Source organism: Euprymna scolopes, chromosome 44 (genome assembly GCF_053919585.1).
Source record: "Euprymna scolopes isolate OS-2025 chromosome 44, ASM5391958v1, whole genome shotgun sequence".
Lineage (NCBI taxonomy): Eukaryota > Metazoa > Mollusca > Cephalopoda > Sepiida > Sepiolidae > Euprymna > Euprymna scolopes.
In genome coordinates, this window is record NC_136525.1 from 10,014,507 (window position 1) to 10,031,260 (window position 16,754).

Genomic DNA, 16,754 nt, shown 5'->3' on the forward strand with positions numbered 1-16,754 from the left:
ATTCAGCTCGAAAAGCATACAGTGTTTACCGATGTATTGGAAAATTCAAAATGGCGCCCGACACTCTCTTTAACATGGTAAGTTTGGGAAAAGGTGTTATAAATAATAAACTAGATAAAATACTATTTAAAAAACACCGAATATATGTCAATTTATGTCACGGTAACATATAATGAGCGAATTTCTAACAGTATTTGTCTAGTTTATTATTTATAACATCTTTTCCTGAACTTACCGTGTTAAAGAGAGTGTCGGGCGCCATTTTGAATTTTCCAATACATCGGTAAACACTGTATGCTTTTCGAGCTGAATAAACATGTTACATTGAATAAAAACACGAAAAATATATCCAGTAAGGTAGAAAAGTAACTTATCTTGCCTTTGATAACATTTATTTGTTATATCATCTTACAGATGCTAAACTACTGACTGACAAACAATATGGATTTAGACAAGCCCGTTCCACAGCAGACATTCTAACTGTGATCTCTGAACGTATATACCATTCACTGGACAAAGCGGGGGAGGGCAGAGCGGTAGCTCTAGATATATCTAAGGCTTTTGACAAGGTATGGCATGAGGGTCTCTTCAGTAAAATCAGATCATAAGGTATCACTGGTAGAATACTTAACATAATTAAATCCTTCTTAGATAAGAGAAAAATCCAGGTTGTCCTCGACGGTCGTACATCTAAACAATATGATATAAATGCGGGGGTGCCCCAGGGTTCTATCCTTGGACCTCTATTGTTCCTGATATTCATAAATGACCTCCCCGACAACATTGCCTCTGAGATGGGTATATATGCTGATGACACTACACTCTATGGCAGGCACGACATGAAGACGAATGAACACATTTCTAAAGAAATGGCAGAAACACTAGAGGAAGACCTCCAATCTGTAGTGGAATGGGGACAAAAGTGGTTGGTCGCGTTCAATGCTGCCAAGACTAAACTAGTTTCATTCAATAATTACAAGAAACCCTCTCTACCACCCAAAGCAATGGCCAACGACTCTTTATCTGAGAGTCCATCTTTCAAACTCCTTGGCCTAACGTTCACAGGAAACATGAGTTGGAACAATTACATTGAAGGCATTGCCAGGGCCGCTGCAAGAAAGGTGGGCTCTCTCTACCGTGCTAGAAAACTACTAACACCCGAAAGTATCCTGTACCTCTATAAGGTCACCATTCGCCCATGTATGGAGTATTGCTGCCACATCTGGGATGGTGCATCTGCTACTAGTCTCTCGCTCCTTGACAAGGTTCAAAAGAGAGTCGCAAACCTGATAGGCCCTGAACTGGCATCTAAGCTTCAGCCTCTGTCCCATCGACGAAATGTTGCATCCCTCTGCCTTTTCTACAAGTATTTTAGTGGTGAATGCTCTGACGAACTGCAATCACTTGTGCCCCCACGACGGGAGCACCCTCGACAAACCCGACAGGCTGCTAAATCCCACCCCCACACTGTAGAGATCCCTAGATGTAAAAGATCTTTTTACTCCAATAGTTTCTTCCCCAGAACCGCTAGACTCTGGAATTCCATTCCAGGTCCCTGCTTCCCCAACAGTACTGACGTGCAGAAGTTCAAGTGTAACGTGAATCGACACCTTGCTGCCCAAATCCCTACATAGTACCCCAGTAGTTGTTGCCCCTGACAGTAGCCCCCTACACCAAAGTGGCAATTTGCCTTGTTTGGGGTGAAAATGTAATAAAAAAAAAATATATATATATTTTGTTTTTTGACAACTTTTTCGAATCTATGTGTACAGTAATACAACCCCCCCCCAAAAAAAAACTATATTTTTAACCCTTTTAATTAACACACCTCTATTGAGAGTAGATACTGTAAAAAATAAATGTGAAAGAAACAAAACAAACAAACAAAAAACATTGTTGAGTAAAATAAATAAATAAATAAACGACACAGCATGTGTTCAAATGTTTTAGAAAAAGAAAAAAAGAAAGAAAGAAAAGTTTTGAATCAGTTTTATTAGATCGCAGTTTCTTTTAGTATTGAAGAAGGAAATGACAACTCTTCATAATAGCTGTTTATCGGCTACCACGGTGGTTCCCAACCTATTTTGGGCCATGCCCCACCTAGGCATTTCTAAAATCCTGATGCCTCCCCTTTGTGATATTTAATTTTTGTTATTAAAAATCCCTGTTATTCAGTGAAGTAAGCTTAAAAGGCCATTAACTCGTATCTAAACAACGTTCCAAAGAACATGGCATCAATGAAAGAGAAACATTTTAAAACGAAAGGACATTTAAATAAAGTTTTAAATTTAAAACGTATACTATATAGTAATAATAATAATAATAATAATAATAATAATAGTTTTAACCCTTAACCCTGAGTAGCTTCCGGGCCTTGATAAGTGGTGATCACTGTGTAAAATATATATATTTTGTTTTTTGACAACTTTTTCGAATCTATGTGTACAGTAATACACCCCCCCCAAAAAAAAACTATATTTTTAACCCTTTTAATTAACACACCTCTATTGAGAGTAGATACTGTAAAAAATAAATGTGAAAGAAACAAAACAAACAAACAAAAAACATTGTTGAGTAAAATAAATAAATAAATAAACGACACAGCATGTGTTCAAATGTTTTAGAAAAAGAAAAAAAGAAAGAAAGAAAAGTTTTGAATCAGTTTTATTAGATCGCAGTTTCTTTTAGTATTGAAGAAGGAAATGACAACTCTTCATAATAGCTGTTTATCGGCTACCACGGTGGTTCCCAACCTATTTTGGGCCATGCCCCACCTAGGCATTTCTAAAATCCTGATGCCTCCCCTTTGTGATATTTAATTTTTGTTATTAAAAATCCCTGTTATTCAGTGAAGTAAGCTTAAAAGGCCATTAACTCGTATCTAAACAACGTTCCAAAGAACATGGCATCAATGAAAGAGAAACATTTTAAAACGAAAGGACATTTAAATAAAGTTTTAAATTTAAAACGTATACTATATAGTAATAATAATAATAATAATAATAATAATAATAGTTTTAACCCTTAACCCTGAGTAGCTTCCGGGCCTTGATAAGTGGTGATCACTGTGTAAAATATATATATTTTGTTTTTTGACAACTTTTTCGAATCTATGTGTACAGTAATACACCCCCCCCAAAAAAAAACTATATTTTTAACCCTTTTAATTAACACACCTCTATTGAGAGTAGATACTGTAAAAAATAAATGTGAAAGAAACAAAACAAACAAACAAAAAACATTGTTGAGTAAAATAAATAAATAAATAAACGACACAGCATGTGTTCAAATGTTTTAGAAAAAGAAAAAAAGAAAGAAAGAAAAGTTTTGAATCAGTTTTATTAGATCGCAGTTTCTTTTAGTATTGAAGAAGGAAATGACAACTCTTCATAATAGCTGTTTATCGGCTACCACGGTGGTTCCCAACCTATTTTGGGCCATGCCCCACCTAGGCATTTCTAAAATCCTGATGCCTCCCCTTTGTGATATTTAATTTTTGTTATTAAAAATCCCTGTTATTCAGTGAAGTAAGCTTAAAAGGCCATTAACTCGTATCTAAACAACGTTCCAAAGAACATGGCATCAATGAAAGAGAAACATTTTAAAACGAAAGGACATTTAAATAAAGTTTTAAATTTAAAACGTATACTATATAGTAATAATAATAATAATAATAATAGTTTTAACCCTTAACCCTGAGTAGCTTCCGGGCCTTGATAAGTGGTGATCACTGTGTAAAATATATATATTTTGTTTTTTGACAACTTTTTCGAATCTATGTGTACAGTAATACACCCCCCCCCAAAAAAACTATATTTTTAACCCTTTTAATTAACACACCTCTATTGAGAGTAGATACTGTAAAAAATAAATGTGAAAGAAACAAAACAAACAAACAAAAAACATTGTTGAGTAAAATAAATAAATAAATAAACGACACAGCATGTGTTCAAATGTTTTAGAAAAAGAAAAAAAGAAAGAAAGAAAAGTTTTGAATCAGTTTTATTAGATCGCAGTTTCTTTTAGTATTGAAGAAGGAAATGACAACTCTTCATAATAGCTGTTTATCGGCTACCACGGTGGTTCCCAACCTATTTTGGGCCATGCCCCACCTAGGCATTTCTAAAATCCTGATGCCTCCCCTTTGTGATATTTAATTTTTGTTATTAAAAATCCCTGTTATTCAGTGAAGTAAGCTTAAAAGGCCATTAACTCGTATCTAAACAACGTTCCAAAGAACATGGCATCAATGAAAGAGAAACATTTTAAAACGAAAGGACATTTAAATAAAGTTTTAAATTTAAAACGTATACTATATAGTAATAATAATAATAATAATAATAGTTTTAACCCTTAACCCTGAGTAGCTTCCGGGCCTTGATAAGTGGTGATCACTGTGTAAAATATATATATATATATATATATATATATATATATATATATATATATATATATATATATATATATATACACGGCCGGACGCTCCCCTTAATACAAAGATTCACTATGAAACAATTCACTGTTGTTGTTGTTGTTGTTGTTGTTGTTAATAACAATAATAACAATAATAATAATAATAATAATAATAATAACAATGATGATGATGAAAAAAATAACTCATTCTCAAATTGCCCTATAGTCTTTGGTATAGTAAGCCCAAGGGTGCACGTCCTGCCCATGCCCCACCAAAATATTGCCATGCCCCACGTTGGGAATGACTCTCTACCACCTTATTCTGTGACATCACCAGACCACGTGACTTTAGTGCAACGGCCTTCTATTTACGTCGGCCACTGTTGGCCCCAAATCTGCATCTAGTACTGACAATATTTTCTGTCTAAAAATAAAGGCCACGGTCAAGTATTATTGCTCAATTGTGCATCCCAACTGAAGATAACCAATATTTATCGGATGAGCCACTGTCACGACACAAGTATGCTGATTTGTGATAGCTACCTAGTTTACCCCCTCCTCCCTCCCACACACAAATACGTGTGTTTGTGTGTACATCTAAAAGAACCACCCATATATGTGGGCATAAGATGATGGAAAAAACATTTTTTTTTTTTTTTTTTTTACCCAGGTAGCATTACGTGAAGTAAGTCGGGTTTACTCTCGGTAAATAACGAGTTTTTGGGCGTCAACCTTGTGTAAGAATTTTCGTCTGGTAAACGATATTAGATTCTGAAGGAATGCAAAAATCTTACCCCATCCCCAGTGGAACAAGAGAAGAAACGTGAGGATGGAGGAGGAGGAGGTCATAACGGAATAAAGTTTGTTTATAAGCAACGCCAATCCAGTAACCATGGTTACCAACACAATAGAACATTTGAATGCAGCCAAATACGACTTTCGCCCACACAATAGATTTACATGAAGAAAAAAATTGTTTAAAAAAAAAAAAAGAAAAAAAAAGCGACTAAAAATGAACCGACATCCATAATACAAACCTAGATGACATTCCGGGTTTGTATTACTACACATAGATTCGAAAAAGTTGTCAAAAAACAAATATATAACAAATAAATGTTATCAAAGGCAAGATAAGTTACTTTTCTACCAAACTGGATAGTGTTTTTATTCAATGTAACATGTTTTTAGCTCGAAAAACATGCAGTATTTACCGATGTATTGGAAAATTCAAAATGGCGCCCAACTCTCTCTTTAACACGGTAAGTTTGGGAAAACGTGTTATAAATAATAAACAAGACAAAATACTATAAAAAAAAAAACACCGAATATATGTCAAGTTATGTCATGGTAATATATATTGAGCAAATTTCTAACAGTATTTTGTCTAGTTTATTATTTATAACACCTTTTCCCGAACTGACCGTGTTAAAGAGAGAGTCGAGCGCCATTTTGAATTTTCCAATACATATTACATCGGTAAACACTGTATGCTTTTCGAGCTGAATTAACATGTTACATTGAATAAAAACACGAAAATTATATTCAGTTTGGTAGAAAAGTAACTTATTTTACCTTTGATAACATTTCTTGGCCTTCGGGACAAGATCAAAGTGTAGTATCTGTTCTTCAGATGCTGCACTTCAATTTCCTGTTCTCTGTCAGTGGAGGAGAAATCCTTCACGACTGAGACAATTTTTATTTTTGTTCCTTTTCTCCACGTTAAAAAACGACCCTGGTGTCTAACTCTGTCCCGTGGGGAGGCATTGTAAATAGGAACATTTATTTGTTATATATTTGTTTTTTGACAACTTTTTCGAATCTATGTGTACAGTAATACAAACCCGACATTCCAACAACAAAATAAAGAAAAAAAAAAAGAAAAATTAGCCGGCTGCTTAGGACCCCCCCCCCACCACCACCACCACCACCATTCAGCAATTTACACTTCTTTTTTTTTCACGTAATCTCATCGATTAAAAACTTAACTTTCAGATTTAAAAAAAAAAAATTTTTTTTAAAAACTTTGAAAAAAAAAAAAAAAAAAAAAAATCTTGATTTTTATCGCCAGGGATCAGTTTTCAATTATAACGTTCTACTGAGTTGAACACCCATTTTGTGACCATCTCTCTCACGTGACCGGTGAATATTCCCGTCTAAAAAAGGGGTTAGGGTAAGTTTTCACTTTCTTTTTTTATATAAATTATAAAGAACAGATATCAATTCACTTGCACATTTTTTAATTTTAAAAAGAAAATATAAAACAAAAACTAAACTTACAGTTTCCTCTTAATAGGACTTTTTAAAATTTTAAAATAAAATAGCCAGTTGGAAACCGTAAACAGACAGCCATGTTTTTTTGTTCTGTTTGTTTTTGCAATTTTTGGAGAAGAAATGATTTTAATGATTTTTAACCGATAAAGAGCGACTATAAAGGGAGGTAATTTGTTTCTCAATTATTAATGTTTGCGATGATGATTTTTTTTTTGTGTGACACCAGACGTCATAATAATAATAACAATAACTAGCAGAACTTGCAGAAATTCCACGGTGGTTGAAAATTTTTAAAACACATAAATAAAATGAATAAAAAAATAAAATAAAACAAATAACAATTTTTTAGCAAATTCTTTTTAAGCCTGAATTGATTAAAAATAAATTTAGATTTTTTTAAAATAAAAATTCAGCACACAACACATTGTTTTTTTTTCAATTTTTTTTTTTTTTCTGAATAATTTTTTATATAAATTATAAACGAACAGATGTCAATTCACTGGCACATTTTTTTTTAATTCTAAAAAGAAACTAAAGAAACTAAAAAAAAAAAAAAACTTAGTCTCCTCAGAACATGACTTTTTTTTTAAATCATAAATTTGAAATCGTAAGCAGACAGGCATGTTTTTTTTTTTTTTAATTTTTGGACAGGAAATCGTTTTAATGATTTTTAAGGATAAAGAGTGACTATAAAGGGCGGCAATTAATTTCTCATTAATTAATGTTTGCTGTGATATTTTTTTTTGTTGTGATATTGGATGTCAAACAAATTAATATTTAGATTTATAAATAAGCAAATAAAATAAACAAATACATAAACAATACCCTAGCATAAAATAAAAAGTAAGTGACAAACGTCCAGATCAAAACTAGGTCACTGAGCAACACAAAGAAAATCCCTGCCAAAAAGGACAAAGAAACAGGTAAATTAGAGATCGAGTGAACCTTTGCTTGATAAACTCACCACCATTGGTTGTGATAAACGGGTGTGTGAATAACAAAGAATCTGATTGGCTGACTAGCAAGCTCAGTACTACAGGAATATATAAACATTAATTTTTTCATTAAAAAGTGGATACATTTCTGACAACACTTACTTTTCGAAGCATTTTTCTTCCATAAAACATGACTGTCTCGTTTTTGAAATCTGATCTTTGATTTTTTTCTCTTTCAGTCGGCAAAACTGGAAAAAAAAAAAAAAAAAAAAAATTGGATACATGGATTCATTTCAAGGAAACATTTAAAACTTTGGGGGGGGGGGGTAACAGACATTTGCGTGGTAGAAGGGTCGCCAACGCATAGAACGACATGGTCCAAGACTTATACAGATCAGCTACGCACTGAAAACTCTTCAGAAATTAAGCATGGCTTTCAATTCAAAACTGAGTTTACAGGGAAACTCTAGAAGATGCAAAAAACAATGTCCAGTTCAACAATAAGAATTAAGAAAGAATTGGTACTGGAAACTATAAGATGAAAAAAGTAAGGCTGTAGGGCCTTCAGGCACTGTTGCAGAAATGTTGAAGGCACCTTGTATTATTATTAAAAAAAAAAAAAAAGTGGTAGTAGGCAGGCAGGCTCGAACCCGTACTGGAAAAAAGAAAAGAACATGAAAAAAAAAACGTGACATCTTTGCTGTTGCGTCCATCGCCAAACCGGAAGTGACAAATGTTTAAATTAAGGCTAGTCAACCGAAAAGAGGGGATGACTTTCAAAAATATCGGCTAAAAAAGCGACCCCTCCCCGTAGAAAAGTGCCCAGTTGAGGGTGAAGGAATTAATGTTTTTAACCAAATTTTTGATATTTGTCGTCCGAAGGGTCGAGCTTCAAAACAATGCTGATCTTGTGAAAATCTGTCATCTCTATTGAAAGTTTTAGGCAAACATACATACATACGTACATACATTTAAACAGACAGGCGAGATTTATATTATAAATTAATATAAATATCAATTTGTGAAAATCTGCTCGAAAATTAAAACATTTTGTAAATATATAAACAAAAAAATCACGAAATCCACTCTAGAATTTAAAAGTTTTGTAAATATATAAATGATTGTTGAGCTGGATTAAATCCGACGATATGAAATAAAATGGAGGTGGAAGGACCTGGATATTCAACGTTTCGCCCGATTTATGCGGGCTTCTTCAAATGACCATCCCTCTTGAAGAAGCCCGCATAAATCGGGCGAAACGTTGAGTATCCAGGTCCTTCCACCTCCATTTTATTTCAAATATATAAATGTAAAAAAAAAAAGGCAGATTTGAATCACTCCATTCCTAAAGGTCCTGGATATGACTTTAAACTATATCCGATGGTGAGGCCCCAGAGTGTGGAGCCACCCTTTAATTGCCATTGCTCCCAGGTCCACTCTGACCCGGAGTGGTAGTATCTGTTAGGGTCCCAACTATGGGTTAAATAGAAGCCGACTTAAAAAACAAATATACTCTATTAAAAAAACTTTTCTTCAAAATCACTGGATTTGGCATTAAATAACCTGAAAGAGTTGATATGCCATAAAACAAAAACGACCAACCATCCCTAAAACAAAGCAAGAAATAAAAATGCCACCACTCCACATCTAAAATAAGAATAAAAACTTTCTTTGCACGAAAACAACTACGCTTTATTAATTATTACTAGTACGTTGAATACGCTTTATTAATTATTACTAGTACGTTGAATACGCTTTATTAATTATTACTAGTACGTTGAATACGCTTTATTAATTATTACTAGTACGTTGAAAACGCTTTATTAATTATTACTATTACGTTGAAAACGCTTTATTAATTATTACTAGTACGTTGAAAACGCTTTATTAATTAGGTAAAAAATCTGAAACAAAAACAAAACAAATAGTTAAAAGGAGAAAACATAATTAAACAAAAGAAAATAATACATGAAAATAATTATGTTTTGGACAGGCTTCCAAATTAACAGATTCTGGGATATCTTATCTTTTTCAATCAACTGTTAGGTGAAAGTCCGTAACAGTTGGAAAAGTGTCTTTTCTCCGTTAAATTGTTAGGTGAAAGTCCGTAACAGTTGGAAAAGTGTCTTTTCTCCGTTAAATTGTTAGGTGAAAGTCCGTAACAGTTGGAAAAGTGTCTTTTCTCCGTAAAATTGTTAGGTGAAAGTCCGTAACAGTTGGAAAAGTGTCTTTTCTCCGTTAAATTGTTAGGTGAAAGTCCGTAACAGTTGGAAAAGTGTCTTTTCTCCGTTAAATTGTTAGGTGAAAGTCCGTAACAGTTGGAAAAGTGTCTTTTCTCCGTTAAATTGTTAGGTGAAAGTCCGTAACAGTTGGAAAAGTGTCTTTTCTCCGTTAAATTGTTAGGTGAAAGTCCGTAACAGTTGGAAAAGTGTCTTTTCTCCGTTAAATTGTTAGGTGAAAGTCCGTAACAGTTGGAAAAGTGTCTTTTCTCCGTTAAATTGTTAGGTGAAAGTCCGTAACAGTTGGAAAAGTGTCTTTTCTCCGTTAAATTGTTAGGTGAAAGTCCGTAACAGTTGGAAAAGTGTCTTTTCTCCGTTAAATTGTTAGGTGAAAGTCCGTAACAGTTAGAAAAGTGTCTTTTCTTTTATTATTATTAAATCGTTAGGTGAAAGTATGGAGTGGTTAGAAAATGTCTTTTCTCCATTAAATTGTTAGGTGAAAGTCCGTAACAGTTAGAAAAGTGTCTTTTCTTTTTCTTTTTATTATTATTAAATCGTTAGGTGAAAGTATGGAACGGTTATGTCTCCTTTTTACAAAGGTTGTTAGTGCGGTGCTCTAGGCCGGATCGACTTGATTTTTTTTTTTTTAACTTGTAAATAACTATTTTCCGACGACAATTTTAAATGCGATAGTCATTCAAAACAGACCCGAATGCCGCTAAAAATCAGAAGCATCAGCAACAGCAAATCAAGAATTTGCAGATAAAAAAAAAAAAAGTGGGGGCAGCTGCATCCAAACAAAAAGAGTGGAGCAGTTGGTGTCCCAGTAAATGGGATCTCCTTCAGTCTTTGACAGACTATGGATACCCACAAAGGGGTGCCTGTGCATGAAATTTTTGTGACAGGAGTGCAATCTCCAACCACACTTCTCCTAAGTCGACATTGTTAAATACCAGTGGCAAGTGACGTGTATGTACAGGGCGACTGGAAACAAATGCCGAAATAAGCGGAGAGCACATACAGAGCCTAGAATTCCCAAATGGTCACCCATCTGGTACTAACCAGGCTCAACGTTGCTTAACTTCGGTGATCTGACGAGAACCGGTGTGTCAACGCGATTATACCGTATATATGTAAATAGTAAATATAAATATATAAACCAGTATTGACGCCAAGGGCCGCATGAAAAGACTGACCATCCCTGTCAGTGTCTGCAATGCCTATAGTGTCACAAGATTCACTTGACAAGTCAATTCCGCTCGGACAAAGGACCCCTCCTTCAGTTGTATTTATTTGCTCCCTCACCGAGCAAATTAGGCACAAGGCCAATTTTTAATGTGAGGAGTCCAGGGAGGGGGAAGGGAAAATGGGGACCAGCTCCCGAGAGGAGGGAAATGGGAGCTGGTTAAGGGTCAAGCATGTGGGGTTTCCCCCACATCTGGTCTTTGCTAGTCATAGCTAGTCATAGCTTGCAGTATCTGTCGGAACAGATACTACACTTTGATCATGTCACCCGGGCCCCGGAGGGCGCGCGGGCAAGCGGCCTGTCGGCCTGTGGACCCCTCCTTCAGTGACAGCGTCTCTCACACTTTTTCTTTTTTAGACTTAAAATATTGCAGCTAAAAATAAAATTTGAATATTGATAAATATTTTATTTATTATTTGCATATGTTGTTGTTTATTGTTGAGTCAGAAAGAATTAAATGATCCTAATTATGATATAATAAAATTATTAATTTTTATGTAAATTATAAAATTATTAATTCCATCTACTAACTAACTAATGAATTAATTTTATTCAAACAATTTTCACTACATAAATATATGCAAATAATAGGGGGGAAATAAGTTCAATCCAGCGACTGACACCCTTTCTAACTCAACAATAAACAACAACATATGCAAATAATAAATAAAATATTCATCAATATTCAAATTTTATTTTTAGCTGCAATATTTTAAGTCTAAAAAATTCTTATTTTTTACTTTACTAGAATATCTTGTTCCTTACTTTTCCAGGTTGAATTTCTTGTCCTTTCCTTTTCCAGGTTTAATAAAATCTTAAGAATATTTCTTTTCATACGCGCATTTTTCCATGCCTCTGCAATTTCTTTGAGAATTGAAGCAGAAAATTAACATCCTTCGTAATAGTTGTTTATTGCCTAATACCATATTCTGTGACGTTAAATTTTCCTTTTAAACTGCTCGTGTTCAAATTTTTTTTTTTACAAGGTGGTCACCACTTATCAAGGCCGGGAAGCCACTCAGAGATAAGGGTTATTGCAAGTACAGTACGTTAGTGTGGAGATTTAATGAAGTGTTTACTTAAGGGGGTGGTTCATTAGGAATTTGTTAACGTTGGACTTGAAGACATCCAGGTTGTAGCCAGGTGGGAAGCAGACAGACGGAACAGAGTTCCACAGGCGTGCAGTTCTAAGAAAGAAGCTTTGTTCATGTTCAAATGTAAAATAATTCTTTATCTTTTGGAAAAAAGAAAGCAGTCACTTTTGAATTAGTTTGGAAGATGGTAATTTATTTTATTATTGAAGCAGAAAATGACCGCCTTTCCTAATAGTCGTTCTATAGAAGGGAAATGTTGTGCATTTCTCTCCTAATAATTACTTAAATAAACACAAGGCCAAAACGACATTGCTTTTAACAAAACAATAATAAAGGGTTTATTTAGAAAAGGCGAGATTGTATCTCAGACTGAAGAGAAAGAAAGAAAGTGTAAATGTTTGTTTGAAGGTGTCGTCTGCCATCAGACTGCAGTCATCAACAAGTAGCAGTGGGAGGGGTGAGTGAGAGAGGTCTGTATAGGTCGCTTGCTGGCGTCTCTCTGACGATCGCAGCTGAGATCCCAAAGGGCTAAAAATAGTCCTTAAGAGGACAGTTCAAATCAATACGCCCTGCCAACCGATTGGTCAGTGTGGCCGAATCACTTTGGCACCGGGCATTGATCCGCTTCTAGTCGTTTGTTAACTGCTACAGTTTATCATCTAATACCTTATTCTGTGACGTCAGCATGACCACATGACTTTAGCACAACGGCCTTCTATTTCCGATGGCTACGGTGGGACCTAAAATCTGCATCTAGTACTGAAAATATTTTCTATCTAAAATTGAAGGCTACGGTCAAGTATTATAACTCAGTTGTGCACCCCAACTGAAGATAACCAACATTTCTTGGATGAGCTACTGTCACAACACAAGTACGCCAATTATGTTCGTCGTATCAGTGTGAAAGTGACAGCCTGGACTATGTAGGTAGGTGGATAGGTAGGTAATGTCATTATAGCAATGTTAACATTAAGACATTCCAAAGATACCATTCTTAAATGTCAACTCTTCTCATTTTAGTGGAAATGTATTTTTCTTTGGGGAGGAGGGGTACTTGTAATAAATGACCACCCTGAGGATTTCAGTACTTGTTGGGCCAGTCCCCGAGAGTGAAGAGAGGCGATAAGAAAAAGACATGCAAAATAATTCTTTTTCTTGGGGGGGAATGGAAAAAAAAAAAATTGGGAAAAAAAAATGGAAACAAAAAAAAATTGGAAAAACAAAAAATTGGAAAAAGAAAAAATATTGGAAAAAAAAAAAAATGGAAAAAAAATTGGAAAAAAAAAATCGGAAAAAAAAAAAATGAAAAAAAAAAAATGGGGGAAAAAAATGGAAAAAAAAAATGAAAAACAGAAAACAGTCAGTTTTGAATCAGTTTTATAGATCGTACTTTCTTTTAGTATTGAACCAGAAAAGGGCCGCCCTTCTTAATTGTCGTTTATCATTTAATACTTATTTTTTCCTTTCATTTACAAAGGGGTCATCACTTATCAAGGCCTGGAGGCCACTCGAGGATAAGGGTTAATAAGCGTACAGTCGTCAATGGGACAATGATCGTTAGTAGTGCAAATTTGGTAAATTGGATTAATTAAGGGGAACGGCTCATCAAGAACTTGTTTACGTTGGACTTGAAGACGACCATATTATAGCTGGAAACCAGGCAAATGGAAAAGAGTTCCCCAGATGTGTGGTTCTAAGAAAGAAACTTTGTTCATGGAATATATGTTTAGGTTTAGACACAGATAAAGAGTGGTGGGGAATTATTGACAGTGTTTTCAGCTAGACAAGTGTTTCTCGTGAAAGTTTGGCAAGGAGGGGGGCATAGATTGGAGCTCAGACGAGCACTTGCCATGAAAATAGCGATGAAGCAGAGTCAGACTCGCAACATCTCTTCTGTGAGAAAGAGGCTGTTTTGAACTCTGCCAAGGCACGATAAGTCCTTTCTAGCAGCTCCTGTTCAGATGTGGCAACAGTGCTCCATCCTTGGACGTACCTGGCTCTTATATAGATAGAGAATTGCATCAGCAGTGAGATATCTTCTGGAGCGACAGAAGGATTCAAATATTTGATGTGTGAAAGGAGACAGTGAACAAGTGCGAGTCACGTTTTTGCAATACAATTTCTGACAAGAACTTCCGCCTTCATGGTTGGTTGCACAATTGTGTAATTGAATTTATTTAATTGGCAGTTATTTAGTGGAGGAGAGGAGTATGAGGCACATATGAAATATGATGGATCAAAATAAGAAAATTTGGTTTTAGGGTATTCAGACGTAATTGCCTAAAAAGTAGAATCTCATTTCATTTTTGAGGGGAGGATGAATGGGTAGCTAACCCTTGTTAATCTCTACTATATAATCTCTATATAAAAGTCACTGTGTGTGTGTGAGTTCCTTCCTTAGGTTTTGAAACAGTTGAGCCTATCTTTTGCAAATTTCACACAAAGTTAATTTAGATGTCTGGCAGTGTTCTTAGATATGTTATGTACAGAAATTTATCTGATAAGCATCGAAAATCGAAAAAATCCGAACTTAAACATAGCTTTTCGCTATTATAGATAAAAAAAGAACAATTTCTACAGAGGATTATTTTACATTTACAGCTAAGGGAGATAATAAAATTTCAGCAAATCAATTCTCCCCCCCCCAAAAAAAAAATTAAAAAAACAACAGATTTATTATAATCTGGAGATATAGCTGTTTTCTTTTTTTTAACATGGAAGTCACCACTTATTAAGGCGCGGAAGCCACTCGGGGATAAGGGTTATTGCGTGTACAGTAATCAATGGGACAATATCGTAGTAATCGTTAGTAATGGAGATCTGATAAAGTGTCTTACTTAAGGGGCCGGTTTATCAGGAATTTGTTTATGTTGGACTTGAAGACATCCAAGTTGTAGTCAGGTGGGAAACAGGCAAACGGTAGAGAGTTCCACAGGTGTGCAGTTCTAAGAAAGAAGCTTTGTTCATGGAATCTACGTTTTGGTTTAGGCACAGATAAAGAATGGGGAAAATTATTGACAGTGGTTTCAGTTAGACGGGTGTTTTTCGTGAAAGATTGGCGAGGGGGGGGCAGAGATTGGAGCTCAGCACTCGCCATGGAAATAACAATAAAATAATGACAGGCTTGCGACGTTCCTTCTGTGGGATGGGAGAGAGGTTGCATGGAAAAGAAAAGGGCATCCCCCTCTAAGCTACGAAGTCTATTTCGTACTCTGTGATGGCAGGATAGGCTGTTTTTAGCAGCTCCTGCCCAGATATGGCAGCAGTACTCCAGGTAGGAAATTGCATCAGCAGCGAGATATCTACTGGAGCGGTAGAAGGATCTCAGCATTTTTCCAGTGATCTTGGCAACAGATTTGATGTACGTGTTCCATTTCAGATCAGGAGTAAAAGTCAATCCCAGAAGCTTTTTTTTTTTTTTTTACATAGGCATCACCACATTATCAAGGCCAAGAGGCCACTCAAGGATAAGGGTTAAAGAGTGTACAGTAGAAATTGGACAATATAGTAATCATTAGTAATAAAAATTTGGTAAATTTGATAACTTATATGGAACGGCTCATCAAGAACTTATTTACGTTAGACTTGAACACAACCATATTGTAGTCAGCCGGAAAGCAGGAAAACGGAAGACAATTCCACGGGCGTGCAGTTCTAAGAAAGAAGCTTTGTTCATGGAATCTACGTTTAGGTTTAGGCACAGATAAAGAGTGGGGGCAATTATTGATAGTGTTTACAGCTAGACGAGTGTTTCTTGTGAAAGTTTGGCGAGGGGGGACCATAGATTGAAGCTCAGTCGAACACTTTCCATGAAAATAACGATATATCAGAGACAAAATCGCAACATCTCTTCTGTGAGATAGAGGTTGCAAGGAGGAGAAAAGGACATCTCCTACGAGGCTACGAAGTCTATTTTGAACTCTATCAAAGCAGGACAAGTTCTTTCTAGCAGCTCCTGCCCAGATGTGGCAACAGTATTCCATCCTTGGACGTACCTGGCTCTTATATAGATAGAGAATAGCATCAGCAGTGAGATATTTACCGGATCGATAGAAAGATCCCACCATTTTTCCAGCGGCCTTGGCAACAGATTTGATGTACGTGTTCCATTTAAGATCAGGAGTAATGGTCAAGCCCAGAAGCTTGTCAAAACTTGAGGCCTTCTGAAGACGAGAGCCATTCATTTCAATTGATGCCAGATGTGGATCAGAATGTTGATGATGTAAAGAGAGAAGCTTGGTTTTAGATGCATTAAAAGCAACCAGCCACTCCTTTCCCCATTGTACTACGTGCTCAAGATCAGAGGAGAGAGAATTGGAGAGAACTTGGTCGTTTACTGTCTTAGATGTGCTACCATAAATGGTAGTGTCGTCAGCATAAATGTCTACAAATGATGTAAGGATGTGATTTGGAAGATCATTAATGTAGATCAGGAAAAGAGTTGGGCCCAGGATGGACCCCTGAGGGACACCGGCATTAATACTGTGAGTTTCTGACTTTTGCCCCTCAACTACTACTCTTATGAACCTATCAGAAAGAAATGATTTAATAATTGAGAAGACTTTTCCAGCTATAC

At 35.4% G+C, this 16,754-nt stretch overlaps 1 protein-coding gene and 1 pseudogene across 3 annotated transcripts in view; both read right to left on the minus strand.

Moving 5' to 3' along the window:
• Positions 1–16,754, minus strand: part of LOC145268687 (uncharacterized) — a 55,999-nt gene that overhangs the window by 34,178 nt on the left and 5,067 nt on the right. For 2 of the 3 annotated variants that reach the window (XM_080124198.1, XM_080124197.1), the window contains exon 2: positions 7,782–7,867. The gene's annotated coding sequence lies outside the window, so the exon portion shown is untranslated. Of the gene's footprint in view, positions 1–6,690; positions 6,800–7,781; positions 7,868–16,754 lie in introns of those variants that run through there. The other variant, XM_080124199.1, reaches the window with a different exon arrangement.
• Positions 10,853–10,969, minus strand: LOC145268871 (5S ribosomal RNA; annotated as a pseudogene).